Source organism: Cherax quadricarinatus, chromosome 91 (assembly GCF_038502225.1).
Source record: "Cherax quadricarinatus isolate ZL_2023a chromosome 91, ASM3850222v1, whole genome shotgun sequence".
Taxonomy (NCBI): domain Eukaryota; kingdom Metazoa; phylum Arthropoda; class Malacostraca; order Decapoda; family Parastacidae; genus Cherax; species Cherax quadricarinatus.
In genome coordinates, this window is record NC_091382.1 from 10575144 (window position 1) to 10594343 (window position 19200).

General features: G+C 45.6%; 1 long non-coding RNA gene across 1 annotated transcript in view; it reads left to right on the forward strand.

Moving 5' to 3' along the window:
• The first annotated feature begins 8222 nt into the window (after nt 1-8222).
• The window catches only part of LOC138855366 (uncharacterized), a 134705-nt gene continuing 123727 nt past the window's right edge, over nt 8223-19200 (forward strand). Inside the window, exons 1-2 of the long non-coding RNA XR_011394595.1 lie at nt 8223-8625; nt 16953-16999. This is a non-coding gene — a long non-coding RNA (uncharacterized lncRNA). The remainder of the gene's footprint in view (nt 8626-16952; nt 17000-19200) is intronic.

The window sequence follows — 19200 nt, forward strand, 5'->3', positions numbered from 1 at the left end:
ACTCACCCACCTAACTGGTTGTTCTTCCCATCTCCAGGACTCACCCACCTAACTGGTTGTTCTTCCCACCTCCAGGACTCACCCACCTAACTGGTTGTTCTTCCCACCTCCAGGACTCACCCACCTAAATGGTTGTTCTTCCCACCTCCAGGACTCACCCACCTAAATGGTTGTTCTTCCCACCTCCAGGACTCACCCACCTAACTGGTTGTTCTTCCCACCTCCAGGACTCACCCACCTAACTGGTTGTTCTTCCCACCTCCAGGACTCACCCACCTAACTGGTTGTTCTTCCCACCTCCAGGACTCACCCACCTAACTGGTTGTTCTTCCCACCTCCAGGACTCACCCACCTAACTGGTTGTTCTTCCCACCTCCAGGACTCACCCACCTAACTGGTTGTTCTTCCCACCTCCAGGACTCACCCACCTAACTGGTTGTTCCTCCCACCTCCAGGACTCACCCACCTAACTGGTTGTTCTTCCCACCTCCAGGACTCACCCACCTAACTGGTTGTTCTTCCCACCTCCAGGACTCACCCACCTAACTGGTTGTTCCTCCCACCTCCAGGACTCACCCACCTAACTGGTTGTTCTTCCCACCTCCAGGACTCACCCACCTAACTGGTTGTTCTTCCCACCTCCAGGACTCACCCACCTAACTGGTTGTTCTTCCCACCTCCAGGACTCGCCCACCTAACTGGTTGTTCATCCCACCTCCAGGACTCACCCACCTAACTGGTTGTTCTTCCCATCTCCAGGACTCACCCACCTAACTGGTTGTTCTTCCCACCTCCAGGACTCACCCACCTAACTGGTTGTTCCTCCCACCTCCAGGACTCACCCACCTAACTGGTTGTTCTTCCCATCTCCAGGACTCACCCACCTAACTGGTTGTTCTTCCCACCTCCAGGACTCACCCACCTAACTGGTTGTTCTTCCCACCTCCAGGACTCACCCACCTAAATGGTTGTTCTTCCCACCTCCAGGACTCACCCACCTAACTGGTTGTTCTTCCCACCTCCAGGACTCACCCACCTAACTGGTTGTTCTTCCCACCTCCAGGACTCACCCACCTAACTGGTTGTTCTTCCCACCTCCAGGACTCACCCACCTAACTGGTTGTTCTTCCCACCTCCAGGACTCACCCACCTAACTGGTTGTTCTTCCCACCTCCAGGACTCACCCACCTAACTGGTTGTTCTTCCCACCTCCAGGACTCACCCACCTAACTGGTTGTTCCTCCCACCTCCAGGACTCACCCACCTAACTGGTTGTTCTTCCCACCTCCAGGACTCACCCACCTAACTGGTTGTTCTTCCCACCTCCAGGACTCACCCACCTAACTGGTTGTTCCTCCCACCTCCAGGACTCACCCACCTAACTGGTTGTTCTTCCCACCTCCAGGACTCACCCACCTAACTGGTTGTTCTTCCCACCTCCAGGACTCACCCACCTAACTGGTTGTTCTTCCCACCTCCAGGACTCACCCACCTAACTGGTTGTTCTTCCCACCTCCAGGACTCTCCCAGGTAACTGGTTTTTCTTTCCGCCTCCAGGAGTCACCCACCTAACTGGTTGTTCCTCCCACCTCCAGGACTCACCCACCTAACTGGTTGTTCTTCCCACCTCCAGGACTTACCCACCTAACTGGTTGTTCTTCCCACCTCCAGGACTCACCCAGCTAACTGGTTGTTCTTCCCACCTCCAGGACTCACCCACCTAACTGGTTGTTCTTCCCACCTCCAGGACTCACCCAGCTAACTAGTTGTTCTTCCCACCTCCAGGACTCACCCACCTAACTGGTTGTTCTTCCCACCTCCAGGACTCACCCAGCTAACTGGTTGTTCTTCCCACCTCCAGGACTCACCCAGCTAACTGGTTGTTCTTCCCACCTCCAGGACTCACCCACCTAACTGGTTCTTCAAAATCATTTTATAAACGTTGCTTACACAATAAAATTTACACGTAGGAGACATCGTGAGTTTCATTCTATGTTCGGACTATTTCCGTAATGTTCCAATCACGGTATTGTACCTGTTTATTCTTCTTAAACGCTCCTTCCTTACACTCTGGCAATACCTCAAATCCATGAAACTATTTTACTCTATTCACTCGGATCTAAAACGCTCTCATATCTGACTCTTGGTCATACCTCTTTCCCACCCGCCATCTGTCACTTCCTGGAGTCTTCTCCACCTGCTTTTCCATTAACCTCAGATGAGGAAAATACTCGGTGTTCCAGCCCGAAACTCATTATTGAAGATAATAATTAATTCCGTGTTTTTTCAATCTTCTTCGGAGGTCAACCGTCATAATGGAAATCCCAAGTTCGAGGCAGAGAACTGAGGCTCTTTATGAACATTGAATAACATCATATACACAGGTACTCTAACGTAAACCAAAAAAAAAATCGTCTCTAACACACACACACACACACACACACACAGGACAGGATGTTCCTGGGAGGGGACACAGAAACAAGAGGCCACAATTGGAAGTTGAAGACACAAATGAGTCAGAGAGATAGTAGGAAGTATTTCTTCAGTCATAGAGTTGTAAGGCAGTGGAATAGCCTAGAAAATGACGTAGTGGAGGCAGGAACCATACACAGTTTTAAGACGAGGTTTGATAAAGCTCATGGAGCGGGGAGAGAGAGGGTCTAGTAGCAACCGGTGAAGAGGCGGGGCCAGGAGCTAGGACTCGACCCCTGCAACCACAAATAGGTGAGTACAAATAGGTGAGTACACACACACATACACACACATTATATATATCAATACCACGAACGAGTGGTATTGATCAATAACAACTCTGCACTAGTCAAGGACTCGAACCCATGCTGCTTTGGCCTGCCTCATGGTGGGCGAAAACGCATGACGCCCTAATCCACTGGATCATACGATCCTTACAGGGACTTGTAAGGATCGTATGGTCCAGTGGATTAGGGCGTCATGTGTTTTCGCCCACCATGAGGTAGGCCAAAGCAGCATGGGTTCGAGTCCTTGGCTAGTGCAGTGTTGTCATATATATATATATATATATATATATATATATATATATATATATATATATATATATATATATATATATATAATCAACCGTTAAAAAATTTAGGAAAAAAAAAAATATAGTACATATTCCTGTCTTAAAATATAACGTATTTAAAGTCTTGTGTAAATTTTATGAATTGTTTAAATGTATTTACACAATACATTTACTTTTATATATTTTAGATACCAATTTTTATAGCCAAAAGCTGCAATGGCGGGTCATCATATGACTAAGACCTGTGTCAGGAAACACTTGTCTTGTTTCCTGACGAACCTTACCTAAGATACCAATTACTTAACTTAAAAAATTACAGAATTTAATTTAAGTAAATTTGATTCTTTTCTAATACTATATTCATTAGGCTGGAATATCTTTCTGCTAAATATCATCCACGGATACGTTAATTCTAACTAAAAATGTTTAGGTCGTTGGGAAACTGGAGAGAAATAATACATTAACACAGATACCTGTATGTCAACTTAACCAATAAACCTGGTGCAGTAGAATAAATCCAAGTGGCAGCCCAACTACCTCAAGACATGGAGTTATACTTTAGTCTTCCTAAGATGTCTAGGAGCTAGGTGTCAACACATTCAAGAGGATCAAGTTCTTTAGCTGACACCATCAAAAGATCCTGGAGCATTATTCTGAAGAGGCCCGTGAACAGTAGATAAACAAAGTTCAGCAGCCCAAGAGATGACACTGAAAACACTGGTGTAAATGTAGTTTAACCCTTCCACTGTCCAAACGTAGATCTACGTTTGGGGCGCTAGCGGTACAAACGTAGATCTACGTTTGGGGCGCTAGCGGTACAAACGTAGATCTACGTTTGGAGCGCTAGCGGTAAAAATGTAGATCTACGTTTGGACATTTTAAGGGTTAAAGACTATCGGTCACAAGGAAACTGTTCACTTGTCAAAAATACGTTCATCCCTAAAACAGGGATTTCAATAAACTCAAGTATATACACTGGAGGACATACACCTCTCTGTGTATATTATTGGTTAATTCTTTAATAGGGATTAATTTACCGAATACACGAAAATGTTTTTAGGCTGCGTAAAGCCTGTTCACCAACAGCACTAATTCCTAAAATAAGAATTAAAACAATCTCTGAGTATATACACTGAGAGGCATACAAATCTCGGTGTATATATCCTAGTGATACAAAATAATGTTCCTTGTGTTTAAGCTTATCAGCCTAACTAGGGTCATAAACCAGACAAACATTTTTTTTGTGTTGGATGGTTAATGAAATTTACGAAGTATCGTCCACACGAGGGTCAATAATTAAGACATTTTTTTTTCCATCAGTCAAAAGCTACTTAAACCTAAAACAGAGATTATAATTAATTCTCAGAGTGTATATATAGACACGCCTATGCGAATATATCCTGTATATTCTCACCAAATATTTAAACTATGGTGTATCACACGCAAAACAATTCAGCACAGTGCAGTGACAAACCATACCACGGGTGGGGTTAGAACCCTCGATCACAGAGTCTCAAAACTCCAGACCGACGCCCTAGCCACTGGGCCAGCTGGCTTCTTTAAGATTCCTTCAACTAGGCATATTTCTACACCATAGGAAGGTTAGAATAGGCACCACTGTGACCACAAATGCAAGTTTTTGAGACTTTGTGATAAGATTTCGTTCGGATTTTTAACCCCGGAGGGTTAGTCGCCCAGGATAACCCAAGAAAGTCAGTGCGTCATCGAGGACTGTCTAACTTATTTCCATTGTGGTCCTCAATCTTATCCCCCAGGATGCCACCCACACCAGTCGACTAACACCCAGGTACCTATTTGCTGCTAGGTGAACAGGACAACAGGTGTAAGGAAACGCGTCGAAATGTTTCCACCCGCCGGGAATCGAACCCGAGCCCTCCGTGTGTGAAGCGGGAGCTTTCACTCCAGGCGGGTTCTAACCCCACCCGTGGTATGGTTTGTTTGCAATCGTGTCACTACGTTTTCGTGAGTCAATGCAATGACAGTATCGCAGTCTCAATTATAATTATTAATTTTCCACGTGGAATTGTAACATATTTTCATTATTCTTTCCAACGTAACTTCCAGCATTAGTTTTTTTAACATTCTCCCACCGAGGTCGAGTAACATTTAATAAGAAGAAACACTTTTACAGTCACTTAATCATACGTAAAAATATAGTGTAAGTTTATTCATAATTAGGAAACTGAATTATTATTATAATCAAGGACAGGCTCTGGTGGCCTGGTGGTTAACGCTCTCGCTTCACACGGTGAGGGCCTGGGTTCGATTCCCAGCCAGAGTAGAAACATTGGACGTGTTTCTTTCAACCTGTTGTCTATGTTCCCCATCAGTAAAATGGGTACCTGGGTGTTAGTGGACTGGTGTGGGTCGCATCCTGGGAGACTGACCTAAGGAGGCCTGGTCACAGACCGGGCCGCGGGGGCGTTGACCCCCGGAACTCTCTCCAGGTAAACTCCAGGTAAAGGGGAAGCGCTAAACCCGGAGGATTATACAGCGCCTGGGGGGGATGTGGAAGGCATTCAGGCTTAATTCGGGGAACTGGAGCACAGATCAAATTCCCTAAATCATGAGCCCCTCACCAACATCAAGGAACCTTCCTTGAGGGGATAGGAAACTTAAAAAAATGATCTTGGGCAATAAGAAAATGAAATTTACAGCAATTGTCGCAATTTTTATAATTTTTTCCAGAACGACAACCTAACATAGGTCTTACTCATAGGTTAGGTTAGGTACGATTACTCAGGAAATTGGACAAGTGTTTCCTGACCCGCCACTGCATTATTATCATCAAAACTAAACGCTAAACCCACCACGGTCATATACCGCTGCCGACGCCACTGTAACTTTCGGTTATGTGACCGAGGCTTTCCACTGGCTTACCAGTCCACCCTTTTAAAAAATCATGTCTTATATTAATGATATATCTTAATCTTAAAGCGCCCCTCATATAGCATGTTGTACTGCAGTCATGTTCCATGTATGAATGAATCCTGAATAGAACTCGACGTGACTAATATTGCTAATAAAGGCGACCTAGCTGCCAGGGAGTGTGGACGTGCCTCGCTCCTCTCTCCTGACAGTCTAGCAAGCTATCCAGTGACATCATGGCATTTAGCGTGTGGAGGCGGGTGAACACCGTTGGTATAAAGCTTATTCGGGAAGGGGGGGGGGGCATTACGCCTGAGAATGCACAGGATTTTGCTACCCAAGATTATCCGTGACACTTACAGTATTGAGACCAAGGATTTGCACGGTGTGGCTTTAAATGGCACCTACCGGATATTTGTGAAACTACTCAAGGGGCCAGTATATGAGGAGCTGGTTGAGCAATTCCAAGATATCTGCGTAGATGTGTTCCCTGCAGTGCGTGTGTGTATGGTGGATGTCTCACGACAATACACGTGGGTGAAACTGCGCAACGTGCTCTTCAAGGCCGATGCAATGGATCTCCGCAGTGTTTTCAGCAGATACGGAGTGGTACACATGGCAAAACACGGCAAGTGGGAGGCTGGGGAGTAAGCTGGTCTCCCCGAAGGCACGTTTACCCTTAAGATGTCTCTTCGCCAGGCCATACCGTCGTATGTGTACCTTAATGACTTCCGCACGCAGGTCATGGTGTCGTATGCTGGCCAACGACGGACGTGCCGCCTCTGTGGAGCCTATGATCATATGGCGGCAGCGTGTGGGCAGCGAGGGCAGGCCGGGAGGCCGGCCGGCGAAGCAACAAATGACGTTGGGCAGGATTATTATTATAATCAAGGGGAAGCGCTAAACCCGGAGGATTATACAGTGCCTGGGGGGGATGTGGAAGGCATTCAGGATTAATTCGGGGAACTGGAGCACAGATCCAATTCCCTAAATCATGAGCCCCTCACCAACATCAAGTAACCTTCCTTGAGGGGCGATGGGCAGGAGGCTCCCACACATAGACAAGGAGATGGTGGGCATGGTCGCCTTTGGAGTGAAGAAACTGAGGAGCCTGTGGTGGAGACAGAAATGGAGCTGACGTCTCCTGAGTTGCCTGCATCGCAGGTGCTACAACAGGATTTTGGGGAGGACCAGGTTTTGCATACCATGTTCCCGTGTACAGATGTGGTCTCCACGACTGTGCCGTCGGCCAGTCCGGAGCTCGTGTCCGTGGCAGTCGAGAAGCAGGAGGCGGTTGTTGGTGCTGATAAGGTCCCCAGGGCCCAGGTGCGATTGCAAAAGTAGTAGTGGGGCAGCGAGGGAGGAAACCTTAGCCGCCAATAACCGGCAGCGCTGGTTAATGGCGTGTGTGTCTTGGGGCGCCAGTTCGCGTGCGCCTTGAGGGCAGGGCATGTGCCCAGTACAGGATTATGCCGCTGGTGTGTGTATGAAATTTGGACTATTATGTTATATTGTAACATTATGGGGTGGGGTCTGTGTGGATTGAGTGAATTGTATATTATACCTATGTATTCACACTATAAAAATATGTAGTGTATCAATGAGATAAGATGTTTTAATTTTCTTTGTATTTGTATATTAGGTTGAGGATAGGTTTGAGTGAGTAGCGCAAAGGAGCGGGGAGGGGGGGGGGTGAGGCTTCTCACACGTTAGTGCTGGGGAGAATTTTAGTGATAGGTGTCCTTACCTACAGGGAATTATTTATATATGCTAAATGTATTTCAGTTTGTGGTGATGTATTGATTATTTTGATATATATATCTAAGCCATGACTGGTGTTAGTACACTGTTCAAGCAGTCTTGTGTAATACACAGTGTTGGACGAGCAAGACAACTGTAATATTGATGTATATATGTCAGCATGTCTGTAATTGATGCAGGTTGCTGTGGCAAACCTGTTTGATTTAGAATAGGAGGTGGATAAGGATGGAGGGGGTGCCCACACGGGGTTGTGTGGGGTGGACTATTGATCAATTGAAGTTTTACATCTGTTGCCGGATAAGCTGTATAGCCCTTGTGGCTTAGCGCTTCTTTTTGATTATAATAATAATAATAATGTTGCCGGATAGGTCTTGTATTTTACTTTTCCTGTTCTGTACTGTTTCAAATAGAATTTAAAAAAACAAATATTGCTAATAAACGACTAGTATCAAGGTTCAAACAGCATTTCAGAGCTTCGGAGCTGAGAGTGGAACTTGACACCCCTTAGTGCGTCTGGTGTCCCCATACACTGCAGGAGGGTTACTACGCTGCACTAATCTATATAAACCAGCATGGTTATAAACATCGAGAAGTGTGCGTATATATATGTGTATTATATATACTGAAAAGTATAGCTGTGTATATACACTGAAAGCATAATTGAATTAGCATTTAGTGGATAATGTACTGCATCTCTGACCAGTGGTGCAGCGCTGTATAGTCCTTGTGGCTTAGCGCTTCTTTTTGATTATAATAATAATAATCTGACCAGTGGTCGTGAGTGGCTGTAGCTCCACTGACACTTCAGTAGTTGATAAACTCCACACCTACTCCACCAGCCAACCAGGGACAGTTTATGACTCAGAAAATATTGTACAGAGCGTGTATAAACACTTGATATACAACTGGGAGCACATAACTCTACCTAGGTAAGTGTAAATGTAAGATGTTGATGAAACTAATGTGTGAGAAGTGCTAGTGTGAGAAGTGCTGGTGTGAGAAGTGCTAGTGTGAGAAGTGCTGGTGTGAGAAGTGCTAGTGTGAGAAGTGCTGGTGTGAGAAGTGCTGGTGTGAAGTGCTGGTGTGAGAAGTGCTAGTGTGAGAAGTGCTGGTGTGAGAAGTGCTGGTGTGAGAAGTGCTGGTGTGAGAAGTGCTAGTGTGAGAAGTGCTAGTGTGAGAAGTGCTGGTGTGAGAAGTGCTAGTGTGAGAAGTGCTGGTGTGAGAAGTGCTGGTGTGAGAAGTGCTGGTGTGAGAAGTGCTGGTGTGAGAAGTGCTGGTGTGAGAAGTGCTGGTGTGAGAAGTGCTGGTGTGAGAAGTGCTAGTGTGAGAAGTGCTGGTGTGAGAAGTGCTGGTGTGAGCAGTGCTAGTGTGAGCAGTGCTAGTGTGAGAAGTGCTAGTGTGAGAAGTGCTGGTGTGAGAAGTGCTGGTGTGAGAAGTGCTGGTGTGAGAAGTGCTGGTGTGAGAAGTGCTGGTGTGAGAAGTGCTGGTGTGAGAAGTGCTAGTGTGAGAAGTGCTGGTGTGAGAAGTGCTAGTGTGAGAAGTGCTGGTGTGAGAAATGCTGGTTTGAGAAGTGCTGGTGTGAGAAGTGCTGGTGTGAGAAGTGCTGGTGTGAGAAGTGCTGGTGTGAGAAGTGCTGGTGTGAGAAGTGCTGGTGTGAGAAGTGCTGGTGTGAGAAGTGCTGGTGTGAGAAGTGCTAGTGTGAGCAGTGCTGGCGTGACAAATGCTGGTGTGACCAATGCTAGTGTGACCAATGCTAGTGTGACCAATGCTAGTGTGACCAATGCTGGCGTGACCAATGCTAGTGTGACTAGTGCTGGCGTGACCAATGCTGGCGTGACCAATGCTAGTGTGACCAATGCTGGCGTGACCAGTGCTGGTGTGACCAGTGGTGGCGTGACCAGTGGTGGCGTGACCAGTGCTGGTGTGACCAGTGGTGGCGTGACCAGTGGTGGCGTGACCAATGCTAGTGTGACCAGTGGTGGCGTGACCAGTGCTGGTGTGACCAGTGGTGGCGTGACCAGTGCTGGTGTGACCAGTGGTGGCGTGACCAGTGGTGGCGTGATCAATGCTAGTGTGACCAGTGGTGGTGTGGCCAGTGGTGGCGTGACCAGTGGTGGCGTGACCAGTGGTGGCGTGACCAGTGGTGGCGTGACCAGTGGTGGCGTGACCAGTGCTGGTGTGACCAATGCTAGTGTGACCAGTGGTGGCGTGACCAGTGGTGGTGTGACCAGTGGTGGTGTGACCAGTGGTGGTGTGACCAGTGGTGGCGTGACCAGTGCTGGTGTGACCAGTGGTGGTGTGACCAGTGGTGGTGTGACCAGTGGTGGTGTGACCAGTGGTGGTGTGACCAGTGGTGGTGTGACCAGTGGTGGTGTGACCAGTGGTGGCGTGACCAGTGGTGGCGTGACCAGTGGTGGCGTGACCAGTGGTGGCGTGACCAGTGCTGGCGTGACCAGTGCTGGTGTGACCAGTGGTGGCGTGACCAGTGCTGGTGTGACCAGTGCTGGCGTGACCAGTGGTGGCGTGACCAGTGGTGGCGTGACCAGTGGTGGCGTGACCAGTGGTGGTGTGACCAGTGGTGGTGTGACCAGTGGTGGTGTGACCACTGCTGGTGTGACCAGTGCTGGTGACCAGTGCTGGTGTGACCAGTGCTGGTGACCAGTGCTGGTGTGACCAGTGCTGGTGACCAGTGCTGGTGTGACCAGTGCTGGTGTGACCAGTGGTGGTGTGACCAGTGGTGGTGTGACCACTGCTGGTGTGACCACTGCTGGTGTGACCACTGCTGGTGTGACCACTGCTGGTGTGACGACCAGTGGTGGTGTGACCACTGCTGGTGTGACCAGTGGTGGTGTGACCACTGCTGGTGTGACCACTGCTGGTGTGACCAGTGCTGGTGTGACCAGTGCTGGTGTGACCACTGCTGGTGTGACCACTGCTGGTGTGACCACTGCTGGTGTGACCAGTGGTGGTGTGACCACTGCTGGTGTGACCAGTGGTGGTGTGACCAGTGCTGGTGTGACCAGTGGTGGTGTGACCACTGCTGGTGTGACCAGTGGTGGTGTGACCAGTGGTGGTGTGACCACTGCTGGTGTGACCAGTGCTGGTGTGACCAGTGCTGGTGTGACCAGTGCTCATAAATCCTTTGTTTTTTTTTTTTTATATTTTATTTAAAAACAACATACACATGATACAAGTCGACAATTAGCAAATCCAAAACCGTGACAGACAATGTCAGTACACACACAATAAACAAAAAAAAAAAAAAAAAAAAACATTTTAACATATTGATATAACGAAATTCTACCGTAAGAAACCCAACCCGTTTACGGAAAAAAAAAAAAAAAAAAAAAAAAACATACCGACTACAAAACAGAACGTCGGAGTCATAAAACATGTAGGAATAAGTCCTATAATCATGTATATATGTATATACATACACATGCACATATACACATACATGTATGTGCACATATGTTCTTACAGCACAGACTGGATTATACTAGAACAAACAAACAAACAAACAAAAAAGACTTATCACTAAAAAAAAAACTAGACAAACTAAATACATAACATCCAAAACAGAAGTGGCAGACAATGTCAGGTACACACAAAAAACATTGTAACACATTGATATAACAAATTCTACTAAAATAACCCAACCAACCGACTTCCAAACAAACAGTCGGAGTCATTATAAAACATGTAGGAATGAGTCCTATATATATATATATATATATATATATATATATATATATATATATATATATATATATATATATACATATATATATATATACATATATACGCATGCATGCTTATACACACATACGTGTATGTGCATTTGTTCGTACAGAACAAACTGGATCATACATAGAAATAAAGCACTAAATGACTTTTCACCAAATAAACTAAAAAAATATTACATCCAATGATAGAACTATACCTAAGACATTGGTTCCCACAAACACACCTACACACACACAAAATTAATGTTACCGATTAACACTCAATATATAATATGACCTTCCAGTCAAATGAAGGGTATATATAAACCCCATCAAATACTTTTATATTTTGGTACATAGGTCATTTTGTACCCATTCAATACGATAAAAAAGAGACATATGACAAGGATAAATCTAACATCAGATTCGAATGTATAAAACATATCCTCACAATATACATATAAATATAAACCCCCTATATAAAATGGTTCTTATAACAATAAGAGAAAAAACAGAAAATCACATACTACTTTTGACTCTGTGATTTTACAAAATTCATAAAGGTCTACATACCCCGGAGCCCCCGACGGCTCCCTGCAAAAAAAAAAAAAAAAAAAAAAAAAAAAAAAAAAAAACCCAAAAAAAACTTTACCCACATCTACCACCTTGCAAACCAATCAACCTTCCTCATCAGGCTTCCAATCACTCCAAGAGGACACACCACTGAAGAGACCAACCCCTTGCCTCTCACCCCGTCACCAAACGGAGTAGACGTTCAACAGTAAGCTCACGATATCCCTCCGGAAAACTAATTACCCACCTTCCCCCATATAATTGTTTGTTCCTACATGCTGTCCTATAAAAACACGCCGCCAACGCTTTTATCCTAATGTTTCCCTCCACCTCCCTCATCCCCCAAGAAACATGCAAGTAATCAACTATTACGTATCTGATAGCCCTCCCCACCTCTTTGGGTACCCCTCCCATATCTAACATTAAAGCCCTGAGGGTTGATATCTGTCCCCCCCCCCAATAAAAAGAAAACCCTCTTCAACCACAATCTTACCACCTCCAAAGCAGAACAAAAATATACTACATGAAAAGCCGTTTCAACTTCCCCACAAAAACCGCATGATGCCTCTCTCACAAAACCCATTCGTCTTAGCACCTCTTTCGATGCTAACGTCCCCATAAGAAATCTATAAACTAATTCCCTCGCTCTTGCCGGTATTCTTAATTTACTAAATTCCACCCATATCACTCTCCAATCATATGTGGGATACACTGCCATCCCTTGCATTGATTCCTGACGACGACCCACACCCACTAACCGTTTTACCTTGAGTTTTTTAACATTGCGTACCTTTAACATAAACCGCAACATATCTTCACACTCCACTAAGTCCCTGCCACCCCACCATTTGCGGATATCCCCCATCACCTCCCCCACCCGAAGACCCCTTTCCCCCGCTGCCCGAATATACCTCTGCTTCACATATAGCGCCTTCACCCTAGACCCTAATGCCATCAATCCCAATCCTCCCTGTCTTACCGCAGTCATTACCACATCTTTACCCAACCACGCCCTCCCAAAACCCCACACATACCTTAAGGCTCTTCTTTGTAATTCCATAATATCCTGACTTCTTAAGGGGTAAATTTCCGCCACTCCCCACACCTTACTATAAATCAGCGTATTTACCACCACAACCCTTTGATGCAAGGTTACATCCCCGGCCCTTAGACTCCTGAGCCTACTCAAAGCTCTGTCCATTACCATTTCTGAATTAACCCTCCTGCTCTCCTGTACATCTGCTAAATACAAAATCCCACAAATCTTTAGCCTATCTACAGTTATCCATCCAAACTCCTCCCCCAAGGTCCCTCCTACCCAATTGCCTACCTCCAACAACCGTGATTTCTGCTTATTAACTCTCATCCCAGTAGCATTCCCAAAAATCTCAATTACCCTTCCCACTTTACTTAAATCTTCTATCTCATTAAGTAAAACAGTTGTATCATCTACATAACCAACAATATTCCCACAAAATCCACCTCTCTCCCCCATCCTTCCCATCCCACCATCAACCAGAACATAGAAAGGATTCTGCATACATGCAAAGAGTATTTGGGAGAGTGGACACCCCTGCCTTAAACCCCTCCCCATGCTTACTGAACTACCCAACCTACCATTTACCTGTACTCTCATCGATGCATTCTCATACAATGTCCTCACCCATCCAACCACCCTCCCTCCAAAACCCATTCTCACCATACTCTCAAACAAAAAGTCCCTATCCACATAATCATAAGCTTTCTCCCAATCCAGACCTAGAATACCTCCCTTACTACTACCCTCAAGGAAATCCCGAATACGTCCATGACCTACCCGCATACTCCTCCCCGGGATACCAAATTGTCCCCCATGTATCACCGACCCCATGACCTTCTTCAGTCTATTACCCAAAATTTTCGCAAAAACCTTGTAATCTGCACACATCAAAGATATTGCTCGGTAAGCACTCAACTCTCTACCCCCCCTCTTCTTTGGCACCAAAACTATGACACCCGTACTTTGCGATGTGCCCAACTTCCCACTAGTTAACATATGATCCAATAGCCTAACAAAGCACTGCCTAATACACCCCCAATGTGCTCTATAAAAATCATTTGGTATACCGTCTATCCCTGGTGTTTTCCCGGTACTCATCCCGAAAACTGCCTCTTCCACCTCAACCTCACTTATACCAACCTCCAACCCCACTCTATCCTGCTCACTTAAAATGCTATGGAACCCCCCTTCAAAAATACCCTCCCAGGAACCCCCCTCCCTCCAACTCCATTTCTCCCTAAACCAACTATCAGCATAGAGACTCATACTTTCAGTATTGGATAGGACTCGACCCACTGGATACCCTCCCACCCCAGGGCTTGTCTCCAATTGTAGAATGGTGGTTACACTCTGTCGGTCCCTAAATTTACGTAAAACAAACCCAGACGGCTTATCACCCCACAATACATCCTCTAACCCCGCCCTAACCCTAATTGCATCAAACCTATCATTGTGTATTTCAGCGATCCTGCTCCGCAGACTGTCCATGTCATCCCTCCTACCACCTCCCCCAACATAACAATCTTGCAACTGTCCCTCCAGATAATTTTGCAACCCAAAACGCCACCTCGCCTCTTCCCGTCCCCTAACCTTAAAAAAATTCGCTATTCCCGGTTTTGCCTGCATTTCCCACCAATCTAACAGATCTATCTCCCTGTCCCTAGCCTCCCAAAAAGGCAACCACCAATCACTGAAAAAAGGCCCCTCCTCCTCCTCCTTAAGAAGCCTTACATTTAATTTCCAGTACCCAGAATAAATACGCACCACTCCATCCCACATCAAATCTGCTATTACCGCCCTGTGATCCGAAAACCCCACATCGAAGGTTTGCACCCTCACAACATCTATACCCTGCTTAATATAAATTCTGTCCAATCGCGCTTCATATCCCCTACGGACGAACGTGTGCTCCACTAGGTATCCCCCCCTCCCCACCACATCAACAACCCCAATATCTCGCAATACATCCCTCAGCACACTCAGCACACAACCCGCCCCTCTCGGTTCGACATCACCACTCCTAATCACACAATTCCAATCACCACCTATTACTGTTATAGCAGGCAAACCTCTCAAGTGATACAGCAATACCTCTCTGACAAAATCTACTTTTACCCTGGTATTGCTAGTTGCTGGCATGTAAACTCCTACAAAACTAGCTCGACTCTCACCCCAGACACCATCCACCCTCACGACCCTCCCACCCCCCCCCCTCTTCCCAGCCGATGACACGCAAGGGGCTGGTCTCCTTTATCGCCACTGCTACCCCACCTTTCAATTGCAAACCACTGGTAACATACATCCGATATCCTTTTAACCGCAACACACAACCAGCCCTATGATTATGCTCTTGCAAAAAGCAAATATCTACATCAAACCGCCGTAAAAACCACTCCAACCAAACTTTCTTAACCTCAGTCTTAAGTCCATTGACATTAAGCGTGACACTTCTGAAAATTATAGAAGTGGCGGCTTTCCCCTATGCCGCTGGGATTTACTCGCTGCACTTTTCACATTACGTATTCCCTTACCACTCGAGTTATCCTGTGCAGTCACCTCCCCCCTCCCTCTCCCACTGTGCAACTCAGGCGCACCTCTAGCACTATGTGGCATCGGCTCCACAACCGCTGCCCATGACTTCTTCCCCGGCCTCTGCCCCGGGGTAATAACCTCGTCTATCTCTGATGCCGCAGTTCTTTTTCTAGAACTTCCACTTACACACATCTCACCCTCAGACGAATCCTCCTGGTGTACCTCCACGGCCACCACACACTCCAGCCTTTTCTTACTCAAGTCTTTCTCCACAATTTGTTGTCCCTCCAGCTCTCCAACTTCACATAAACTGAGGACACCTTCTACACCGGGCTCATCCCCATCCAAAAAATCCTTGATGACATCTGCCAGTAAACCCTCCTGAGTCGAAGCTTCCTGGACTAAAGACTCCTCAGATAACACCTTCGACTCCCCCGACTCCCCTGGGATAGTGACACACGTCTCCTCCTCCGCCACCTCCCGGTCGACCTCCTTGCTCCAGAGATCAGGCCTCCGGCCTCCAGAGGCAACAGAGCCAGGCACCAAATCACACGACTGTTGAATCACAATCGGCGTTTCCAGAATTCGAGGAGCCTGCCTCCTAGGACACTGGGCTGCCATGTGCTCATAAGAGCTGCACAGACGACATGTTTTTCTCTGACCCGCATAGTACACATAAACCTGTGTTCTACAACCGGTCATCGTTACATAGGATGGTATAGGCCTTGTTAAAGACATTTTAAGGGTGTAAGAACCTTCCGGCATTCCTTCATACGGACCATCCCTCCATACCCCCATGGTTGCAGAATGCACTGTCCCATAACTGCGAAAAAACTCCTGTAGTCCATACGCCGTAGCCTCGAAGGGTACATTCCGTACCTTCACCCATGTGTAGTACTTAGAAACATCATGTAACACAACATCCATCGCTGAATTCACACTCATGCGTTGTTCCTGGTACTGCTCGACAATTCTTGTGTAGAAGCCGGCTCTCAGAAATTTCACGAAGATTCTTGACAAACCATTAAGAGCGACGCCATATAATTCCTCGTTGGGGATACCATATGTGTCCCTGATGATGTTAGGGAGAAGTACGTTCATCGTATCTCCACTTAACGTACCACGAACCAGCTCTATGCAGATAGTATTTACTCTCCGTACTGTATGTTCAGCCATTTTGATATCCCAAAATGAGCAGCGCACGTCCACACTACTCAATGGTTGTTGATGTACTGTGGTAGCTCGCCTGAAAAACAGCAGAGGGTGTGCTGGGCACAACCGCACTCCACCGTAGTCAGGCAGCGAATGAAGGGTATAAGAGAGGTTACCTCCTGTAGGCGGAGGCTCCTGAGACCGTTTATTAATATATGTTATTGTTTTCTTGTAGGTAAACGGAAGAGGTCATCGTGGGACAGTTAACACACCACCGGTAAGGTAAGTATTTATTTTACTCTAGTAGTCACGTTTTCCAGAATTAGGAATCTGTAGTATTTAGCGCATTTACGTGGATTAGGTACGTTACTGACACAGGTCAGGTACGTTACTGACACAGGTCAGGTACGTTACTGACACAGGTCAGGTACGCTACTGACACAGGTCAGGTACGCTACTGACACAGGTCAGGTACGCTACTGACACAGGTCAGGTACGCTACTGACACAGGTCATGTACGCTACTGACACAGGTAAGGTACGCTACTGACGCAGGTCAGTTACGCTACTGACGCAGGTCAGGTACGCTACTGACACGGGTCAGGTACGCTACTGACACAGATACATATACACAAAATGTACTACCCACCTGGAATTTAAATAAACGTATGTATATAAAATAAAGCGTTTAGTGACGTATGAGGAAGCCGGAATATGGCGATAGTATCTATTTTGCACTAATGAGTTGTGTTAATCGTGGGTCATCGGGGCCAATAGAAATATTATTGACCAAAATTCACAATGACTTAATAGAGGAAGTGAAAGGGTATCTGGAAATGCCCAGATATATAATGTAATAGCCATAATAAGGCTGATAAGGAGCTGTGATTGGTCGACATAGTTACACCTGATTGTTCCCTAATCCGCTAGTGCCGTAGATCCCGTTAAAATTATATTGCTTAAATGATTATGATTATAATTAGTTATTATATCTAAACCATTTATTTTAAATTTCTCAAAGTTGTAAAGTAAAAGGACACAAGTGCAACTAATGTGACATTTATTGTGGCAACGTTTCGCTCTCCAGGAGCTTTATCAAGCCATTATAAACAATACATGGACACAGAGGGTATATAAAGGCTCAGAGTGAGGTGCAATACTAGTGAGGTACCATTTCGATGTTCACTAGTGGTAGTGGTGGTAGTAGTAGTAGTAGTAGTGGTAGTGACAAAAGTAATACAATATGGTAGAGCAATTAATTCGTACATGAGTAAAAGGATACAAAAGCTATTACTTGGGTAACATAAAAATAGGTTGGACAAATGTAGACTGGAATGAGGCAGCTTGTTTCAGTGTTCACTCTCTGTAATGTGCTTTGTGTAGTATAACAGGAGAGACTATGTGATGGCAGGGTTTACTGTTTTCAGGAGGATTCTTGCTAAGACTTCAGAGATTTGTAGAAGAATGGTTCAGAGAACCGACATGTTGATAAATTAGACACATGTGCAACTCTTGGGTATCTTTATTGAGGAAACGTTTCGCCACACAGTGGCTTCATCAGTCCATACGTAGGAGAAACTTGAAGAACAGGAGGAGAATGAGGTAATCAGTCCCTCAACCTTGAGTCGATGTGTTCAGTCCATCAATCTTGAATAGAATACGGCATATCAGCGGAGAAGCAGCTTATAAACCGTATGGTAGGAGAGGTGCAGCAGTCATAGGTCGTGTCACATTTGTTCAATATGGAAGTAGGTCGTGCCCAAGAATTAGGCAAGAGAAGAATTCTCCTCCTGTTCTTCAAGTTTCTCCTACGTATGGACTGATGAAGCCACTGTGTGGTGAAACGTTTCCTCAATAAAGATACCCAAGAGTTGCACATGTGTCTAATTTATCAAGACTTCGGAGATGGTGAAGCTGCAGTTGTTTTGTTTAACTGTATTTGAAACAGCGATCAGTGCTGATTCGAGGCACTTGCGTCTGCGGAAATTAGTTTCATTGATCACTAATTGGGCTTCTCTATTTGTCCAACCTATTTTTATGTTACCCAAGTAATAGCTTTTGTATCCTTTTACTCATGTACGAATTAATTGCTCTACCATATTGTATTACTTTTGTCACTAACTACTACTACTACTACTACTACCACTACTACTACTACTACTACTAGTGAACATCGAAATGTTACCTCGTATGGCAATCAGTTGTATTTTTTTATATATATATATATGTTTAAAAACTTCATGTGACAAGAGAACAGGTACAGGAATCATAATTACTCCACGAGTAATACAAAAATTTTCAGTTTACAGTCCAAGAGGTAGATACATGTTTATGACATGGAATCAAGTGTAATTATTATAATCAAAAGGAAGCGCTAAACCATAAGGGAATCAGTTGTAAGTTCCTAACTCCCACGTGCGATCAGTATTAACACCCATATATTTATGGGCCATAAGGTTGAATGTAGGATTACTTCAACCTACC